Source organism: Triticum dicoccoides, chromosome 4A, assembly GCF_002162155.2.
Source record: "Triticum dicoccoides isolate Atlit2015 ecotype Zavitan chromosome 4A, WEW_v2.0, whole genome shotgun sequence".
Taxonomy (NCBI): Eukaryota; Viridiplantae; Streptophyta; class Magnoliopsida; order Poales; family Poaceae; genus Triticum; species Triticum dicoccoides.
The window spans coordinates 235,021,125-235,040,143 of NC_041386.1; positions in this window are offsets into that span (position 1 = coordinate 235,021,125).

The window sequence follows — 19,019 nt, forward strand, 5'->3', positions numbered from 1 at the left end:
CACCAGACCGAAGAAGCTGTTCGGAAGGGCATCGCCAGGCCACAACCGGACTATGAAGCCCTTCATGGCCTGATCGGCCGCCTTATGTAGCTCGGCCATCTGCTTCAGCTGGTCGCTCATTGGCACCGGATGTTCGGCCTCAGCATACTGAGACCAAAACAGCTTCTCCGTCGAGCTTCCGTCCTCGGCCTGGTAGAATAGTGCGGCATCGGACACACTGCGGGGCAAATCTGCGAATGCTCCTGAAGAGCTCCGGATTTGGGTAAGTAATCGGTAGTTCACCTTTACATGCTTGCTTTGCATATAGAAAGCCTTACCCGCCGCTATCTTCTTCATCGGGTCGATCTCCTGAAGGGCCTTCTGGGCCTCGGCCTTGGCACTCTTCGCGCTCTCACGGGCCGCGGCAAGCTCAGACTCTCATGTCTTCAAGTCAAGCTCCAACGCCTCGTGCTTCGTCACGAGAGATTGGAGCTCTTGCTACACCTCGCCCACCCAAGCCTCGTGCCTCTCTCGCTCGGTGCGCTCCTTCGCTGTTGTATCTTCGGCCTTGGTCAGCGCTTGCTTCAGGGTCGCCACCTCGGTCGTGGCCCCTGGCAAAACATACAATGATCCTGTCATTTTGCAATCGTGTCCCTTTTTATATACATATATCTATAGACGGGGTATTACTTACCTTCGTTCTCCTCGAGCTGCCTCTTGACAAGGCCGAGCTCTTTCTTGGACCCATCGAGATCCTGCTTCAGTACGGCGACCTCCGTAGTTAGTGCGGCGGACGCCAGCAGAGAAGCCTGCATATGCATATTGACATACATATATTAGACTCCTGCGATATTATTTGATCCTCTGTTCGGCTTTTCTTTGCGAACACCAAACAAAGCATCAGAGGCTACTGTCTATGCGGTAATACTTCTACTACATTTTAAAACACTTACCTCGAAGCCTGTTAGAAGGCTAGTACAGGCTTCAGTCAATCCGCGGTGCCCTTCTGGATCACCGCACTCATGATAGTGCGGTGCTCCTCCTCGATGGAAGCACTGTGAAGCGCTTCCAACATAGTGTCCGACGCCTCTGGATAGATAGAGGTCACCGGCACAGGCGTCTCACCCCCCTTAGAAGGGGACCGCCTACCCAAGCTCGGAACCTTTGGAGGGTTCGGCGCGGTGTTCGACTGAGGGCCGAACTCGGAGCTCTCGGGGACCCCGTCCCCTCGGATCCCGGAGTCTGGAAGGTCGCCTTGAGGCGCCTCCGAGACTGTCCCCCCCTCGATCCGGTGCCTCTTGAGACCGCACCTCGGCGTCGTCGGCTGGATGAGGGTAGGTGGCGGTCGGGACTGGACCGCTATCCATGTTCGACAAGCCCTGGGAGCCGTCCAAGGATACCTCAATATTGGCTCAGGGCGGCCTGCACAATTGAGTTCGGCGATTAGGGAAAGCAATGCGACAAAGTAATCCTATGGGTTACTTTGGTATCCAAATCCTTACGATCTCCCCTAGGGCTTGGCCCTAGGCAACCACTCATCTTCACTTTCATCGGCGGCAGTGGAGTTGTCCGGAAGGAGAGTCCTTCCCTTCTTGGACCCTCCGGCCTCCCCAGTTGGGGCGGCCTTCCTTTTCTTGTCTCCCCCAGTCGATGGGGGAGCCTCTTCTTCCTCTTCCTCGTCTTTGGGGGAAGAATGCGCTGCAGAGTCATTGGACGGTGAGTCCGACGACGCTTGGCGTCGGGAACTCTTTCGAGCTCTCTTGGCCTTATTGGTCTTCTCAAGCACCTTATAAGGGGCCAGAGTCAACATCTTCGCTAGAAGGGCGTCCGCAGGGCCTTCGGGCAAGGGAGCCGGACAGTCAATTTGTCCGGCCATCTTTTGCCAGTCCTGTTAACGGCACGGGAGTTTAGATCCCACATAGAGTCAATCTATATAGAAAACAAGTATCGTGTGAAAGGTAAAACAGCTTACCGCACTGGCTTGGCGCTTCGCGCTGAATCCGCGATCCTCAGTAATGGGGGAGGGACCGCGGTGCCCTTGAACTTCACCCTCCAGGCATCTTCATGAGTTGTGTCGAAGAGCCTGTTCATACTTAGGTGCTGCACCGGGTTGAACTCCCACAAGGTGAACTCCCGTTGTTGGCACGGGAGTATCCGGCGGATGAGCATGACCTGGACTATGTTGACAAGCTTTAGCTTCTTGTCCACCATGTTTTGAATACACGTCTGGAGTCCGGTCAGCTCTTTTGAATTACCCCAGGGCAGGCCCTTCTCTTTCCAGGAGGTGAGCCGCATGGGGATGCCAGATCGGAACTCGGGGGCCGCTGCCCATGCGGGGTCGCGCGGCTCGGTGATATAGAACCACCCCGATTGCCACCCCTTTATGCTATCTACGAAGGTGCCCTCTAGCCATGTGATGTTGGGCATCTTTCCCACCATGACACCTCCGCACTCCGCCTGGCGGCCGCTCACTACCTTCGACTTGACATTGAAGGTCTTCAGCCATAAGCCGAAGTGGGGCTTGATGCGGAGGAAGGCCTCGCACACGACAACAAACGCCGAGATGTTGAGGATGAAGTTCGGGGCCAGATCGTGGAAATCCAGGCCGTAATAAAACATGAGCCCCCGGACGTAGGGATGGAGAGGGAATGAGCTGTCCCTCATTTGGGAGCCGGTGCGCGATGTTGTCGGGCAGGTATCCGGCTCTCCTCAGTTTCTTGACGTCTCCCTCCGTGACGGAGGAGAGCATCCACTTGTCTCCCGCTCTGGACATGGTCGGAGAAGGTTGAGATGGAAGTGAGAGCTTGGGCGCTAGAGCTCGAGTGTGCGGGAGCGGATGAGCAGAGGAGGAAGAAGGCGTGGATAGAAAGGTGAATCCTTATCCCTTTATATGGGCGAACAAAATTAAGCGTCCCCAATTGCCTGATAAAACTCGCTTATCCCCCAAGCGCCGCAATTGATGGCGCGGTTGGGTTACCCACACCCGTATTGATCAGAATCCCGTAATAAGGGGACACGATCTCTGCTTTGACAAGAAGTGTCGAAAAACTGCCTCGCATTATGTGCGGGGCTGGTTAAAAGAAACGGTTCGAATAATCACCGGGCCATGATGTAACGTCATGCTGCCGAAACAAGCTAGCAAATTAGATCTGCGAAAACATTATCCACTCTACGGTGGAATCTGGAACTTATTTTGCAGGGTCGGACACTATCCTCGTATCTAAATTCTTCTGTGATGTATTCGGAGAAGGAACCCGCCTTGCAATGCCGAAGACAACTACGCGGCGGATTCATCGTCATTGAAGCCTAGTTCAGGGGCTACTGAGGGAGTCCTGGATTATGGGGTCTCCGGACAGCCGGACTGTCTCCATTGGCCGGACTATTAGACTATGAAGATACAAGATTGAAGACTTCGTCTCGTGTCCGGATGGGACTCTACTTGGCATGGAAGGCAAGCTAGGCAATACGTATATGGATATCTCCTCCTTTGTAACCGACCTTGTGTAACCCTAACCCTCTCCGGTGTCTATATAAACCAAAGGGTTTTAGTCCGTAGGACAACAATCACAACGTACAATCATAACATAGGCTAGCTTCTAGGGTTTAGCCGCTCTGATCTCGTGGTAGATCTACTCTTATAACACCCATATCATGAATATTAATCAAGCAGGACGTAGGGTTTTACCTCCATCAAGAGGGCCCGAACCTGGGTAAAACTTCGTGCCCCTTTCCTCCTGTTACCATCTGGCCTAGGCGCATAGTTCGGGACCCCCTACCCGAGATCCGCCAGTTTTGACACCGACACCCGCCGTTGACGCCGCACTACGAGAGTTCCGGCGCGAGAATTGGGACATATTCGCCTGGCACCCCTCAGACATGCTAGGAATCCCATGCAGGCTGGCCGAGCATAGACTCAATATCCTAAAGGGATTCAAGCCAATCAAGCAAGCTCTTCGGTGTTTCTCCGAACCTAAGAGACAGGCCATGGGAGAGGAACTAGCCAAGTTATTGGAGGCCGGATTCATCAGAGAGATAAAATACCCGGACTGGCTAGCAAACCTGGTGATGGTACCAAAGAAGGATAAATCGTGGCGCCTTTGTGTCAATTTCAATGACCTCAATAAAGCTTTCCCAAAGGATCCCTTCCCCCTCCCCCGCATCGATCAAATTATCGATGCTACCGCAGGACACGAGTCATTGTGTTTCCTCGACGCATACTCCGATTACCACCAAATCAAGATGGAGGAGTCCGACCAAGCCGCAACGGCATTCTTCACACCATGCGGTCCCTTCTGTTTGAACACAATGCCTTTTGGGCTCAAAAACGCCGGCGCAACATATCAGCGCATGATTCAGACATTTCTGGAAAAACAAATCGGCAAAACAGTAGAGGCATACGTAGACGATGTGGTCGTCAAAACCAAACACGTCGACTTTCTGATAGATGACTTGAGGCTCACATTTGACAACCACCGAACATATGACATTAAGCTTAATCCGGAAAAATGCGTTTTCGGCGTACCAGCCGGAAAGCTCCTGGGTTTCATTGTCTCCAGTAGAGCTATTGAAGCTAACCCGGCCAAAATCCGAGCTTTGTCATAGTTGGCTACCACAACAGACCTCAAACAAATCCAAAAGTTAACAGGATGCGTGGCGGCTCTAAGCCGCTTTATCTCCCGCTTAGGAGAAAAGGCTTTACCCCTTTATCGCCTCCTTCAACGCACTGAACACTTTGAGTGGATGGACGCCGCCACAGCTGGATTGGAGGAAATAAAGGCCATTTTGGCAAGCAACCCAATCCTGGCCGCGCCAAGCATCGGCTAACCAATGCTATTGTACATTACAGTAACTCATCAAGTTGTAAGCGTAGTGCTCGTCGTCGAACGAGAAGCTGCCAGACATAAATTACCTCGTCAAAAGCCGATATACTATGTATCCACTGTCCTCACTCCATGCAAGTGACGGTACCCACATTATCAAAAGATAGCCTATGCGGTATTCAGGGCATCCCGGAAGCTGCGACACTACTTTCAAGAGTGTTCGATTACAGTAGCCTCGGAAGTGCCACCTAATGATATTATAAACAACCGCGACGCTACAGGCCGGATTGCCAAATGGGCCATTGAACTCCTCCCGTTCGACATAACATACAAACCTCGACGGGCCATTAAGTCGCAAGTATTGGCCGACTTTGTCACCGAATGGACGCAGGCCAAACTCCCTAAAGAGTACGGCGCATACTCCAATTGGATCATGCACTTTGACGGTTCTAAAATGCTAGCTGGTCAAGGGGCTGGCGTCGTCGTAACATCCCCAACCAGAGATACCGTTTAGTACGTACTACAAATATTGTATACAGACTCCAACAACACAGCCGAATACGAAGCTCTGTTGCATGGTCTTCGGATGGCAGTCTCGATGGGCATTCAACGCCTGGAGGTGCGTGGGGATTCAAACCCTGCAATATCCCAAATAAATGGAGACTTTGACGCCAAGGATCCGAAAATGGTGGCCTACCGAAACACCATCCTAAAAATGTCAGCTCGGTTCGAGGGACTTGAATTTCACCATGTGGCTCGGGAAAACAATCAAGCGGCGGATATCCTCACCCGCATCGGCGAAAAATGTGATACGGTCCCCACCCCAACATATTCCTGGAAAGGCTGTTCAAGCCATCCGTAGTATGGGAAGGGGTCACCGGTAACAATAATCCGGACCCGGCCAAAATGCCCGATACCGAATACTCTGACACAATCGGAGGCTCCGCCACCGAAATAACACCTTCAGCCCATGTAATAATGGCCATTATCGCCTCGTGGACAGAACCATTCTTGGCCTACCTTACTAGGCAGGAACTTCCGGAGGACCAAAATGAGGCACGCTGCATAGTGCGGCGATCTAAGGCCTACTGGGTCCACGAGGGAGAATTGTATAAAAAAAGCACTATCGGAGTCCTTCAAAGGTGCATCTCCGAAGAGGAAGGGCGGAACCTTTTGGCAGAAATCCGCGCCGGACTCGGCGATCACCATGCCGCAGCCCGGGCTCTTGTAAGCATGGCCTTCCGTACATGATTCTATTGGCAAACGGCCCAGGCAGATGCACAGGACTTTGTACAATGTTGCGCTGGTTGCCAGCTCTTTGCAAATCAAAGCCACATGCCACCCACCGCCCTCCAAACAATCCCCATTACATGGCCCTTTGCGGTCTGGGGGCTTGACATGGTTGGACCCCTTAAAGGGGGAACCCACAAGAAAAAATACTTACTGGTCATGGTGGATAAATTCACCAAATGGATAGAGGCCAAACCTGTTAAAACAGCCGAATTCGGACCAGTGATAGACTTCATATCTGGGGTCCTACACCGTTATGGCGTCCCCCACAGCATCATCACTGACAACGGCACAAACTTCACAGCCGGTGAGGTAAAACTCTGGTGCAGCAAAATAGGCATCAAGCTCAATTATGCTTCAGTCTATCACCCACAAACCAACGGTCAACTCGAGCGAGCAAACGTTCTTATAAGGAGCGGCATAAACCTAGACTAGTGCGTTCCTTAACGGAGTCCAACACGCACTGGGTAGAGGAGCTCGACTCCATACTTAGGGGATGCGGACCACGCCGAATCATAGTACCGGATATACACCCTTCTTTATGGTGTACGGCGCAGAGGCAGTCTTGCCCTGTGACATAATTCATGACTCACCTCGAGTGCGCATGTACGAAGAAAGAGAAGGCGAGCTCGATCGGCAGGACAGTCTAGACACCCTGGAGGAGGAGCGCGACGTAGCCAAAGTCCATTCCGCATTTTATCAGCAACAGGCTCACGGATACCAAAGCAGAGAAGTACGGGCCAAAACTTATAACGTTGGCGAACTAGTTCTACGCCTGCCGGATAAGAAAAAGAACAAGCTCGAGCCCAAATGGGATGGTCCCTTCATTATTGACCAAGTTCTGACCGGTGGAGCGTACCGACTGCGGGATGCATCGACTAGTCGACTCGAGCCGAACCCATGGAACGCGGCCAGGCTCCGAAGATTCTACGCCTAGCACCGGACTCTATGTTCATCACCTCCCTTTGTCCATTTTTTGCATATACATTATCTGTCTTGTTTTTCTTTCTTCCTTTCTTTTATTCTTTCTCTAGGCCTTCAGGGGCCAACTTGTGCCTCACTTGCACATTGTAGATGCGCTAGCCGCGCTCATCATACCTGGGGGCTTCTTTCACAGAAGCTTAATTTTTTACCTGGGCCTCAGGCCCCGCACACGTGTCATGCTTCCGCATGTACCTTTTTTTGCCATTATATGCATCGATATGACTTAAGTTTTGGCCAAGCTGGGTTGCCTGGCTCTTGTATTTATGACCTACGTTCCCGTTAATTCGGCTTGGGCATAAGCGGAGCACCTCTGCGATTGTTACTGCCGGGTCAGCCAGATGTGTACCTCAGACTGGGTGAAGCCGAAAGCTAGCGTTCTTAAGGGAATATTCGGTCGGTGAACAAAAGATGATTTTTATTTCTTGTCCATATCTGCCCCCAGATGTTTTTCCTGCGTTTCCTATCGCAGTCCGGACATGCACTTTAGGGCATGCTTACCCAGGGAAAGGAACCCTTAACGGAACTATTCTCCCTGGAAGAGGTTTCTTACTACCCGTGTAATATAACATAACTAGTTGGGCACTTGTCTGTTCAAGCACTAATGACCCCTACGCCTAGTCTCCATGCATACCCCGGTTCTTATATAACTGAGACGGTATTCGGATATACTCCGGACTATCGGGTCCCGAGGTTGAAGCGAAAAGGTTCGCCAAGACAAATGATCTACAATCCGGCTAGAAGGCATTATACATGTCACTTTAATTACATAGTCATGCAGACTTACTAAATTCCTCTTCTATACCATCCAAAAGGCGGTCTAGCTTACAATCCTGTTGAGAATACTTTGCGGCTAATTTTACTTGCCCATAAGCTAAGCTAACAGGGATCTCTTTTCCGTCGGGCCCCACAGGTCCGACCTCGGCCATGTGATTTGGGTCTGCCTTGGTATACCGCGTCTTCACCATGGCCCAGGCTTCTCTGGCACCCTGTCGGCAGGCTGATACCTTCCATAATCAGAAGCGCCGCCGTGCTCCCTTGAGATTCTCTGCGAGCTCGGCAACGCCCTCTGGCAGGGAGACGGACGGCCACGAGGCCCGGGCTACACCCTGCATCACCTGCCGAACTTGCTCGTGCAGATGTGACATCTCGGATAGAAGATCACCTGCAGACCCAGGCATTTCCTTTGTGGGATGACCCGTCAGCATACCTACAGACATAACGCTGTTAGTCGGTCTCTTCGCCGAACTCCTTCAAAAGGATTCGTCCAAGCACTTACTAAAAATGCCGCGCCGAAGCCGCTTATTCTCCTTCTCGGAGTCTACAAGCTGGCTCCGAACGTCCTTTAGTTCCACGCTCAGCTTAATATTGGCGTCTTGGAGATTGCTTTTCTCCCGCCTAACCTCAGTCAGCACACGTTGGTCAGCCTCTAGCTGTCGCATAACATGCCGGTCCTCCGGATTTTCTCCGGACTCATCTGCAAATTATGTTGTTAGATCTGCAGCCATGCCGCACATTATATGGTAACCATCATTCTTTAAAGTAAATGTTACCAGCAGGTGACTTTTTTGGTTCCTCCAATCCGGCCACAGCAGCCCGCAGTTGAGTCTTGCATTCCTCTAGCTCCTGTGACAGCCTAGTATTCTTCTCTGTAAGAACCTGCCCAATAAAGATGATCCTTAAATCAGTTCTGCTAACTGTTTGAAGTCTCAGGGGCTACTGATACATATAAATCGTCAGATTTACTTACCCGTACATCCTTTACATACTGATCCGTGGCTCTGGCTAGACCATCTTGAGAAGCTCGGAGGTACGCCTCTCCAGAATTGAAGGCATCAAATGCCTCTGGTGAGAAACAAGCGTCATAGAGTATGGCCCGGCGGCGCCAATGATTCATGGTGCTTTCCACCTCTGAGTTTGTAGCGGATAATCTATCTGCATCCTCTGTAGGGGGATTATCCGGCGCCCGCCCCATATCGGCTTCCGCCTCTATGTCCGGTCCTGGCGCCTGGCTGGTGGAAGCGTGATTAGTAATGTCGCCGGACATATTCTGACGAGCGTTTTTTCTGTTAAAGAAACACGGGCGTCATTATATTTCGAAAAAGACGACAACCACGGAGCGGGGTCTGTTATACCTTTGCCCCCGCGTCTCCGTCCCGACCGCCTTCTTTTTTGGCCTACCCGGCCTCGCTGCCTCCTGTTGGCGCGTTGCCGCGGGTTCGGCAGGGCGTCCCGAATGCCTTCCCTGTAAAAATGCCATGTGTATATGGTGGGTGAAGTGTCTAAAAGGGGATCCTAATTTTGGAGTTGGGATTTTTGGTTTTTCTTACGTGCGATGCAGGGAGCAGTCTGGGATAGTCGGCCATAATGGCCACCATGGCATCATTGCAGCTTAACTGATAGAACTACCGGTCTATCAGCTCCACGAATATAACTGAATCTTCTTCAAGTCCGGAGTCGAGGGTCCTCTGGTTGTGGAGAGGGGCTGCTGACCTCCTTTATGGCTTTTCACAGTTCCTGCTGCAAAGTGGCATGGTGAATACTTACGTAAAGGAATGCGGGAAAAATGGGAGCAGGGAGATATAACTTACCCAGCTTGGAGGATTGTACATGGAGAATCCGTCCCGTGGCTTGATGCGGGTGAACTCCTCTTCCTCACCCTTGAACAGTTCGGACAGAATTTTCGCTAAAGCGGCAGCATTGACTGGACCCTTACGCCCGTAGCGGGTGGCGTCATCCGCCCCGTTATAACACCACAAGGGGTGCCCACGGTATTAAAGTGGTTGCACTCCCCGCATTATGCAAATCGACATAACTTCGATTACTGTCAATCCTGATCGAGCCAGTGCTTTAATTCAGTTCATCAGATAGAGGACTTCTCCATTGTATTCCACTTGGGGGCTCCGTGGGCGCCAACTTCGGCGTTTCTTCAGAGGAGCATTGTTGAACTCGGGAAGACCCCATCGAATAGGGTCCGGAAGGGGAACGTCCTCCATATAAAACCATTCCGAAGGCCGGTCTTTGGGTGACTTCTTCGTAGTACTGGACAGGTATCCGGTATCAGCGATGCGCCATATTTCGGCTCCGCCCACTTGATAAAGTGACCCCCTCCGTGTGTGACGGACGAGGCAAAATAGCCTTTTCCACAGCTCGAAGTGAGCCTCGCAGCCCAGGAACAACTCGCAGAGAGCCACATAGCCGGCGATATGTAGGATGGAGGCGGGGGTAAAATTGTGTAATTGGAGGCCGTAGAACTCCAGGAGCCTGCGGAGGAACGGATGAATTGGATATCCGTGTCCCCTTAATAGATAGGGAACAAGGCAGACCCGTTCCCCCATAGAGGGACAGGGAAAGCTCTCCGCTTTCTCCCCGCCATTATAGGTGGCAAGCCCGGCTCGAACGGGCACCATGTACGCCGGAGGGAGAAATCCCTTAGTCTGCAGTTTGACTAAACGACTGTGTGGGACCAAAACACCTCTCCCAATCACCAGGCTTAGGGCTTCGGGGGCGGGAGGAGGAGCTACGGAGTTCAGCCATGCTGGAATGGATCTTTCCGGAACACGCTCTGATGGACTCTGGCTGAGGGAGGATGGTATGGATTGGATCTAAGGATCCCCATCCCTTTAATAGACAATTTATTTATCTGGCTAGGGGGGCGAATGTAAAAAACGCCCTGGCGCCTCGTATTCATTCGACGCGTGGGAGAAAGCCCTTATTGTGCATAGAAGCCAAGAGGTCCAAACATTTATGGGACCAGACACTGCTTTACAAACGTTCGAAAGATGGAGAAGAACCTGCCTTGCAATGCCGAAGACAATACTACCCGCCGGACTCATCGTCATTAAAGCCTGGTTCGGGGGCTACTGAGGGAGTCCTGGATTAGGGGGTATCCGGACAGCCGAATTATATCCTTTGGCCGGACTGTTGGACTATGAAGATACAAGATTGAAGACTTCGTCTCGTGTCCGGACGGGACTCTACTTGGCGTGGAAGCCAAGCTAGGCAATACGGATATGTATATCTCCTCCTTTGTAACCGACCTTGTGTAACCCTAGCCCTTTCCCATGTCTATATAAACCGGTGGGTTTTAGTCCGTAGGACAACATACAATAATACCATAGGCTAGCTTCTAGGGTTTAACCTCTCCGATCTCGTGGTAGATCAACTCTTGTAATACTCATATCATCAAGAATAAATCAAGCAGGACGTAGGGTTTTACCTCCATCAAGAGGGCCCGAACCTGGGTAAAACATCGTGTCCCCTGCCCCCTGTTACCATCCGCCTTAGATGCATAGTTCAGGACCCCCTACCCGAGATCCTTCGGTTTTGACACCGACACCCCCCCTCGAACACCGTTGGAGCGTCTGGAAACCAGGACGAGCCCAAGGGGCAGAGGGGACGCCAACGGCGCCCCCGGCAACCACGGGCCCTCTGACGGGGGGAGGGCTCACCGGTGCCTCCCCGGCAGAGGTCCTACCTCTGGGCGACACCTTGCCGCACGTGACATGGGGGTGGGGCTTGCTCTGGACTCCTTCCGCGTAGCCCCCAGTTCGCCGCCCCTGGCTGGGGTGGGGCTGTAGCGTTGGGGGTGCCATCTGCCGACACGACCTGGTCCACCTGCTACTCATGGTTGTAAGCCTGCTCCTGAGTTATAAGCGATACCCTGCGGTGGTTGCCATCGGCGGGAGCAGTGACGCTCCTAGGTGGCTCATAGAAAGCCTCGGCTTCCAACATATCTTCTTCCCAGCCTGGCTCGTGGAACATGCAGGGGTCGTCCTCTAGCGCATACTCCTGATTCACCATACAGGGTACATAGGCTTCTTGAGCTGCATCATCAGAACCTTTGCCAAGGCACCCCACGCCCCACGCCGCCGAGCCCGGCGTGCCTTCCTGGTGGCCGTGGCGTGGCGCTCGATTGGGGCCATGAGGAGAAACACCCGCGCCCATGCCCCCTAGGGGAGACGAGGGCGCGGCCGGTTGTCCGACACCACCGGTCGTACCAACGATGGTGAGCCCTCCTGGTGCATCTGGGAGCGCACGGGCGCAACGAGGCCCGTCGTGTGACCTGGCCACAACTTGAGATGTGAGTAGGGAGCAGAAAGGCGGCGTGCCCCAGGCCGCAGCATCCAATAGCTCGGCAACACGTTCCAGCAGCGCTTCGCGGCCGCTCTCCATCAGCCGCCACCGCAGCAGCTCTCGCGCCACCACGAGCGCGGCTCACATATTCGCATGTTCCCGTCAGGTGTTTGGCGCCGTCGCTGTTGCATAGCTTGCGGATCTTCCGGTGGCCCGCGCGCGTCACGGCGTGAGGGCAGCAGACGTCGGCCTGCGCTGCCAGCGTCCGCGGGTGTTGGGCGGCGTGTGGGCCGCCTGGAGCGCGGAGTTGAGGTCCTCTGCAACGGATGGAGGTGCTCGAGCTGGCCGGGCCCCCTAGCAGTCGGCCTGGGCCCTCAGATTGACAAACATCGGAGATGCAGGGCGCCAGCGGGTCGGTTGATGAGGAAGAAAACCTCGGTGCACCCCTACCTGGCGCGCCAAATGTCGGATTTTGAGTTTCGGCAAAAACCTTGAGGTTTGAACACTGGGGTGCACATGAAGTTCTTCCCCCCAGCTCACGCTCTCGCAATGATCTCAGAACCTAACTCGCTGAACCCGAAGAACAAAGGACACAGGGTTTATACTGGTTCGGGCAAACGATGTGGTGTAATAACCTACTCCAGGGTGGTGTGGTGGATTGCCTCTTGGGCTGAGGATGAACAAGTAAAACGGAAGAACATCCTCCTGAGGAAAGGTGTTCTTTGGCTCGATGAGCTTGTGTGGTTGAGGATGGAATGGATCCGATCCAAGATGAGTTGCCTCCTACTGTGGTGGCAAGTCCAATTTATAGAGGCCCAGGCGCTCTCCCCAAATGTTAGGCGGGAAGGGATCCCACAATGGCCAATTTGAAGGGGGACAACTAGTACAAGCTATACCGACAAAAGGTGGTCTTCGCCTGCCAAAGGTTCTGGTGGTGACACCGTCCTGGGCTCCATGGTGACCTCCGTCTTGTCATCCTGCTGGTCTTGGTCTTGTTGCACCGATATGAAAACCTTTGCCTGATGCCTCGGGACTCCTCGCCCGCGCCTGCCCCTTTGGCACCAAAGAGCAAATGAGTACACTACGCACACTGGCGCCCGCCTGGTGCCCACCTGGCCTTGGTCGTCATGGCTTGCGTCACAGGAACCTCGCGAGGTGCCCCTCGCCTTGATCTCTCCGCCCCTCACGAGCCAGCCTAGTAAGGCCGCTGCTAAGGAGGTCTTATGTCGTCTGCCTCGCGAGGCTTGGCCCTTTGCGAGGGTCTTGGATGTCTGCTGGTGAAGATGGGCCGTACACGCCCGCTGGTGGAGCCACGCCGTGGGCTGCAGGCAGGCAAGTCTGGGGACACCCATTCCCAGGACACCGACAGATGAGAAGGTCTCGAAGACCGTGAGTACTTCGGGATCATGTTCTGAAGAGTACTTTTCGGGTGTAGTGTTGGTGAGGATACCCTCGCCGCTCTTCGCCACCTGCCGGAGTATCTAACATGCCCGTAGGTTGTGCGTTGGTTCGGTGTTCGGCGTCATGTGTATTTGACAGGGCCTGTCGAGCCATTCTTCGAAGACAGTTCGGTGGCCCGTAAAGGGCTTAAATTTCTTGTCCACGGTATGATGATTAGGTGCCCTGCGAGGGTGTGCCCTTTTTGCCTGTCCAGGAGATGGCTTAAAGGCCTGCGGTTCCCAGCAGGTTGTCTGAGTTTTCCAGGCGCCTTCCATTGCGCAGTACTTCTGTACTATGCGTTCCAAATCTGCGAAGTGCAAGACACGATGGCGATTGAGGGTATTAAGGATTCCCTCGTTCGTATAGTTGTTGCGAAATACTGAAATTGCATCGTCGTCGCAGTAGTCTTTTATCTTGTTTTTGACAAGGAGGAATCTAGCCCAAAAGTGATGGACCGTTTCCCGAGGCTGTTGCCGCACATACATTAGGTCTCTTATGTCTGGAGGGCCGGATTTTCTTGGAGAATATTGCTTGTGGTGGACGGGCGGCATCAAAATCGCACCTTGACCCACCATGGAATCTGGAGCTTGAAGAATTTCCGAGGTTACCAGCCCAGGATCTGGAGTGTCTGGGGAATTCTCAGGATTGACGTCCGATTTTGTGTTTGGAGGAAAAGGAGTGTCCTCTCGAGAGTGGGTATCCGGCTCTCCATGTAAGGAAATCCGAGCATAGTTAGTTTTCAACGTAGGAGAGGAGTTATTGTCAGCCTGTTCCTCCACAACCGCTACCTGATGGGTGACCGGCAGAGATTTAATTTATCTCTGATCGGGTTTAAACCTGATAAGATCATAGTCAGTTCATTCAAAGATGATAGATCTGCCGGATCCATATTGTCTAAATATTCGGGGCTTATATGGAGGAGATTTTTGGCAATTTAGGGGATTGCCTTTGGCTTAATGGCCGCACGGGCACCCACAGTGAAGTCACCGAGCCGGAGGGTTTGCCTTGGAATTAGGGCTCCTTTGGAAGTGATATTGTCATTGATGAAAAGGCGAGCCATCGGTCCATCAGTTGATGCAACAGAGGAACTCTCAATGATAGCACCAATGTCGGTGTCAAAACCGGCAGATCTCGGGTAGGGGGTCCCGAACTGTGCATCTAAGGATCGATGGTAACAGGAGATAGGGGACACGATGTTTACCCAGGTTAGGGCCCTCTTGATGGAGGTAATACCCTACTTCCTTCTTGATTGACTTTGATGAGTATAGGGGTTACAAGAGTTGATCTACCACGAGATCTTACTAGCTAAACCCTAGATGTCTAGCCTATATGATTATGATTGCCTCTACGGACTAGATCCTTCAATTTATATAGACATCGAAGGGGGCTAGGGTTGTACAGAGTCGGTTTACAAAGAAAGTAATTGTCATATCCGCACGCCAAGCTTGCCTTCCACGCCAAGGAGAGCTCCATCCAGACACGGGGGAAGGCCTTCTATCTTGTATCTTCAAGGCCCATCTGTCCGGCCCACATCACACAGCCCGGACGCCCGAGGACCCCATAATCCTGGACTACCTCAGTAGCAACTACATGGACTGGGTCCGTAACTTGAGGATTATCCTCATTGCTGCACAGAAGAATTACGTCCTGGAAGCACCGCTAGGTGCAAGACCCGCTGCAGGAGCGACTCCGGACGTTATGAACGTCTGGCAGAGCAAATCTGATGGCTAATCAATAGTACAGTGTGCCATGCTTTACAGCTTAGAACCGGGACTTCAACGACGTTTTGAATGTCATGGAGCATATGAGATGTTCCAGGAGTTGAAGTTAATATTTCAAGCAAATGCCTAGATTGAGAGATATGAAGTGTCCAATAAGTTCTACGGCTGCAAGATGGAGGAGAATAGTTCTGTCAGTGAACATATACACAGAATGTCTGGGTACCACAACCACTTGACTCAACTGGGAGTTAATCTTCCTAACGATAGTGTCATTGACAGAGTTATGCAATCACTGCCACCAAGCTACAAAAGATTCATGATGAACTATAATATGCAAGGATGGATAAGACAATTTCCGAGCTCTTCGCAATGCTAAAGGCTGTGGAGGTAGAAATCAAGAAGGAGCAAAAAGTGTTGATGGTTAACGAGACCACTAGTTTCAAGAAAAAGGGCAATGGGAAGAAGGGGAACTTCAAGGAGAATTGCAAGCAAGTTTCTGCTCAAGTGAAGAAGCCCAGGTCTGGACCTAAGTCTGAGACTGAGTGCTTCTACTACAAAGGGACTGGTCACTGGAAGCGGAACTGCCCCAAGTATTTGGCAGATACCAAGGATGGCAAAGTGAAAGGTATATTTGATATACATGTTATTGATGTGTACCTTACTAATGCTCGTAGTAGCGCGTGGGTATTTGATGTATACCATACTAAAGTCAATGTGATCACCGTTGGCACGCTGCCTCTACATCTACCTTCGGGATTAGTTTTAGACCTGAATAATTGTTATTTGGTGCCAGCGTTAAGCATGAATATTATATCTAGATCTTGTTTGGTGCGAGACGGTTATTCATTTAAATCAGAGAATAATGGTTATTCTATTTATATGAGTAATATCTTTTATGGTGATGCACCCTTGATGAGTGGTCTATTTTTATTGAGTCTCGATAGTAGTGATACACATATTCATAGTATTGAAGCCAAAAGATACAAGTTTAATAATGATAGTGCAACTTATTTGTGGCACTGCCGTTTAGGTCATATTGGTGTAAAGCACATGAAGAAACTCCATGCTGATGGACTTTTGGAATCACTTGATTATGAATCACTTGCTGCTTGGGAACCATGCCTCATGGGCAAGATGACTAAAACTCCATTCTCTAGGACAATGGAGCGAGCAACATACTTGTTGGAAATAATACATACTGACGCATGCGGTCCAATGAGTATTGAGGCTCGCGGCGGGGATCGTTATTTTCTTACCTCCACAGATGATTTGAGGAGATATTGGTATATCTACTTGATGAAACATAAGTCTGAAACATTTGATAAGTTCAAAGAATTTCAGAGTGAAGTGGAAAATCATAGTAAAAAGAAAATAAAGTTTCTACGACCAGATCGTGGAGGTGAATATTTGAGTTACGAGTTTGGTCTTCATTTAAAACAATGTGGAATAGTTTCGAAACTCACGCCACCTGGAACACCACAGCGTAATGGTGTGTCCGAACATCGTAATCATACATTATTAGATATGGTGCGATCTATGATGTCTCTTACTGATTTACCGCTATCGTTTTGGGATTATGCTTTAGAGATGACTGCATTCACGTTAAATAGGGCACCATCTAAATACGTTGAGATGATACCATATGAACCATGGTTTGGCAAGAAGCCCAAGTTGTCGTTTCTTAAAGTTTGGGGCTGCGATGCTTATGTGAAAAAGCTTCAACCTGATAAGATTGAACCCAAATCGGAGAAATGTGTCTTCATAGGATACCCAAAGGAGACCGTTGGGTACACCTTTTATCATAGATCCGAAGGCAAGATATTCGTTGCTAAGAATGGTTCCTTTCTAGAGAAGGAGTTTCTCTCGAAAGAAGTGAGTGGAAGGAAATATGAACTTGATGAGGTAATTAAACCTTCTCCCGAATTGGAAAGTAGTTCATCACAGAAATTAGTTCTAGTGATCCCTACACCAATTAGTGAGGAATCTAATGATGATGATCATGAAACTTATGATCAAGTTACTACGGAACCTCATAGGTCAAGCAGAGTAAGATCCACACCAGAGTGGTACGGTAATCTTGTTCTGGAGGTCATGTTACTTGACCATGACAAACCTTCAAACTATGTGGAAGCGATGATGAGCCCAGATTCCGCAAAATGGCTTGAGGCCATGAAATCTGAGATGGGATCCATGTATGAGAACAAAGTGTGGGCTTTCGTTGACTTGCCCGATGATCGACGAGCAATAGAGATTAAATGGATCTTCAAGAAGAAGACCAACGCTGACGGTAATGTTACTATCTATAAAGCTCGACTTGTTGAGAAAGGTTTTCTACAAGTTCAAGGAGTTGACTACGATGAGACCTTCTCACCCATAGTAATGATTAAGTCTGTACGAATCATGTTAGCAATTGCCACATTTTATGATTATGAAATTTGGCAAATGGATGTGAAAACTGCATTCCTTAATGGATATCTTAAAGAAGAGTTATATATGATGCAACTAGAAGGTTTTATCGATCCAAAAGGTGCTAACAAAGTGTGCAAGCTCCAACGATCCATTTATGGACTGGTGCAAGCCTCTCAGAGTTGGAATATATGCTTTGATAGTGTGATCAAAGCATATGGTTTTATACAAACTTTTGGAGAAGCCTGTATTTACAAGAAATTGAGTGGGAGCTCTATAGCATTTCTGATATTATATGTGGCTGACATACTGTTGATTGGAAATGATACGGAATAAGAATTTTTTAATGAAAGACCTCCACGAAGCTGCTTATATATTGGGCATCAAGATCTATAGAGATAGATGAAGACACTTAATTGGACTTTCACAAAGCACATACCTTGATAAAGTTTTGAAGTAGTTCAAAATGGATCAGTCAAAGAAAGGGTTCTTGCTTGTGTTACAAGGTGTGACATTGAGTCAGACTCAATGCCCGACCACTACAGAAGATAGAGAGAAAATGGAAGTCATTCCTTATGCCTCAGCCATAGGTTCTATCATGTATGCAATATTGTGTATCAAACCTGATGTGTGCCTTGCTATTAGTTTAGGAGGGAGGTACCAAAGTAATGCAGGAGTGGATCACTGCACAGCGGTCAAGAACATCCTGAAATACCTGAAAAGGACTAAGGATATGTTCCTCGTTTATGGAGGTGACAAAGAGCTCGTCGTAAACAGTTACATCGATGCAAGCTTTGACACTAATTCGGATGACTCTAAGTCACAAACCGGATACGTATTTATATTGAATGGTGGAGCTATCAGTTGGTGTAGTTCGAAGCAGAGCGTCATGGCGGGATCTATGTGTGAAGCGGCGTACATATATGCTTCGGAAACAGCAAATGAAGGAGACTAGATGAAGGAGTTCATATCAGATCTAGGTGTAATACCTACTGCATCGGGTCTAATGGAAATCTTTTGTGACAATACTGGAGCAATTTCCTTGGCGAAGGAATCCATATTTCACAAGAGAACCAAACACATGAAGAGACACTTCAATTCCATCCGCGATCAAGTCAAGGAGGGAGACATAGAGATTTGCAAGATACACACGGATCTGAATGTTGCAGACCTGTTGACTAAGCCTCTCTCACGAGCAAAACATGATCAGCACCAAGACTCCATGGGTGTTAGAATCATTACTATGTAATCTAGATTATTGACTCTAGTGCAAGTGGGAGACTGAAGGAAATATGACCTAGAGGCA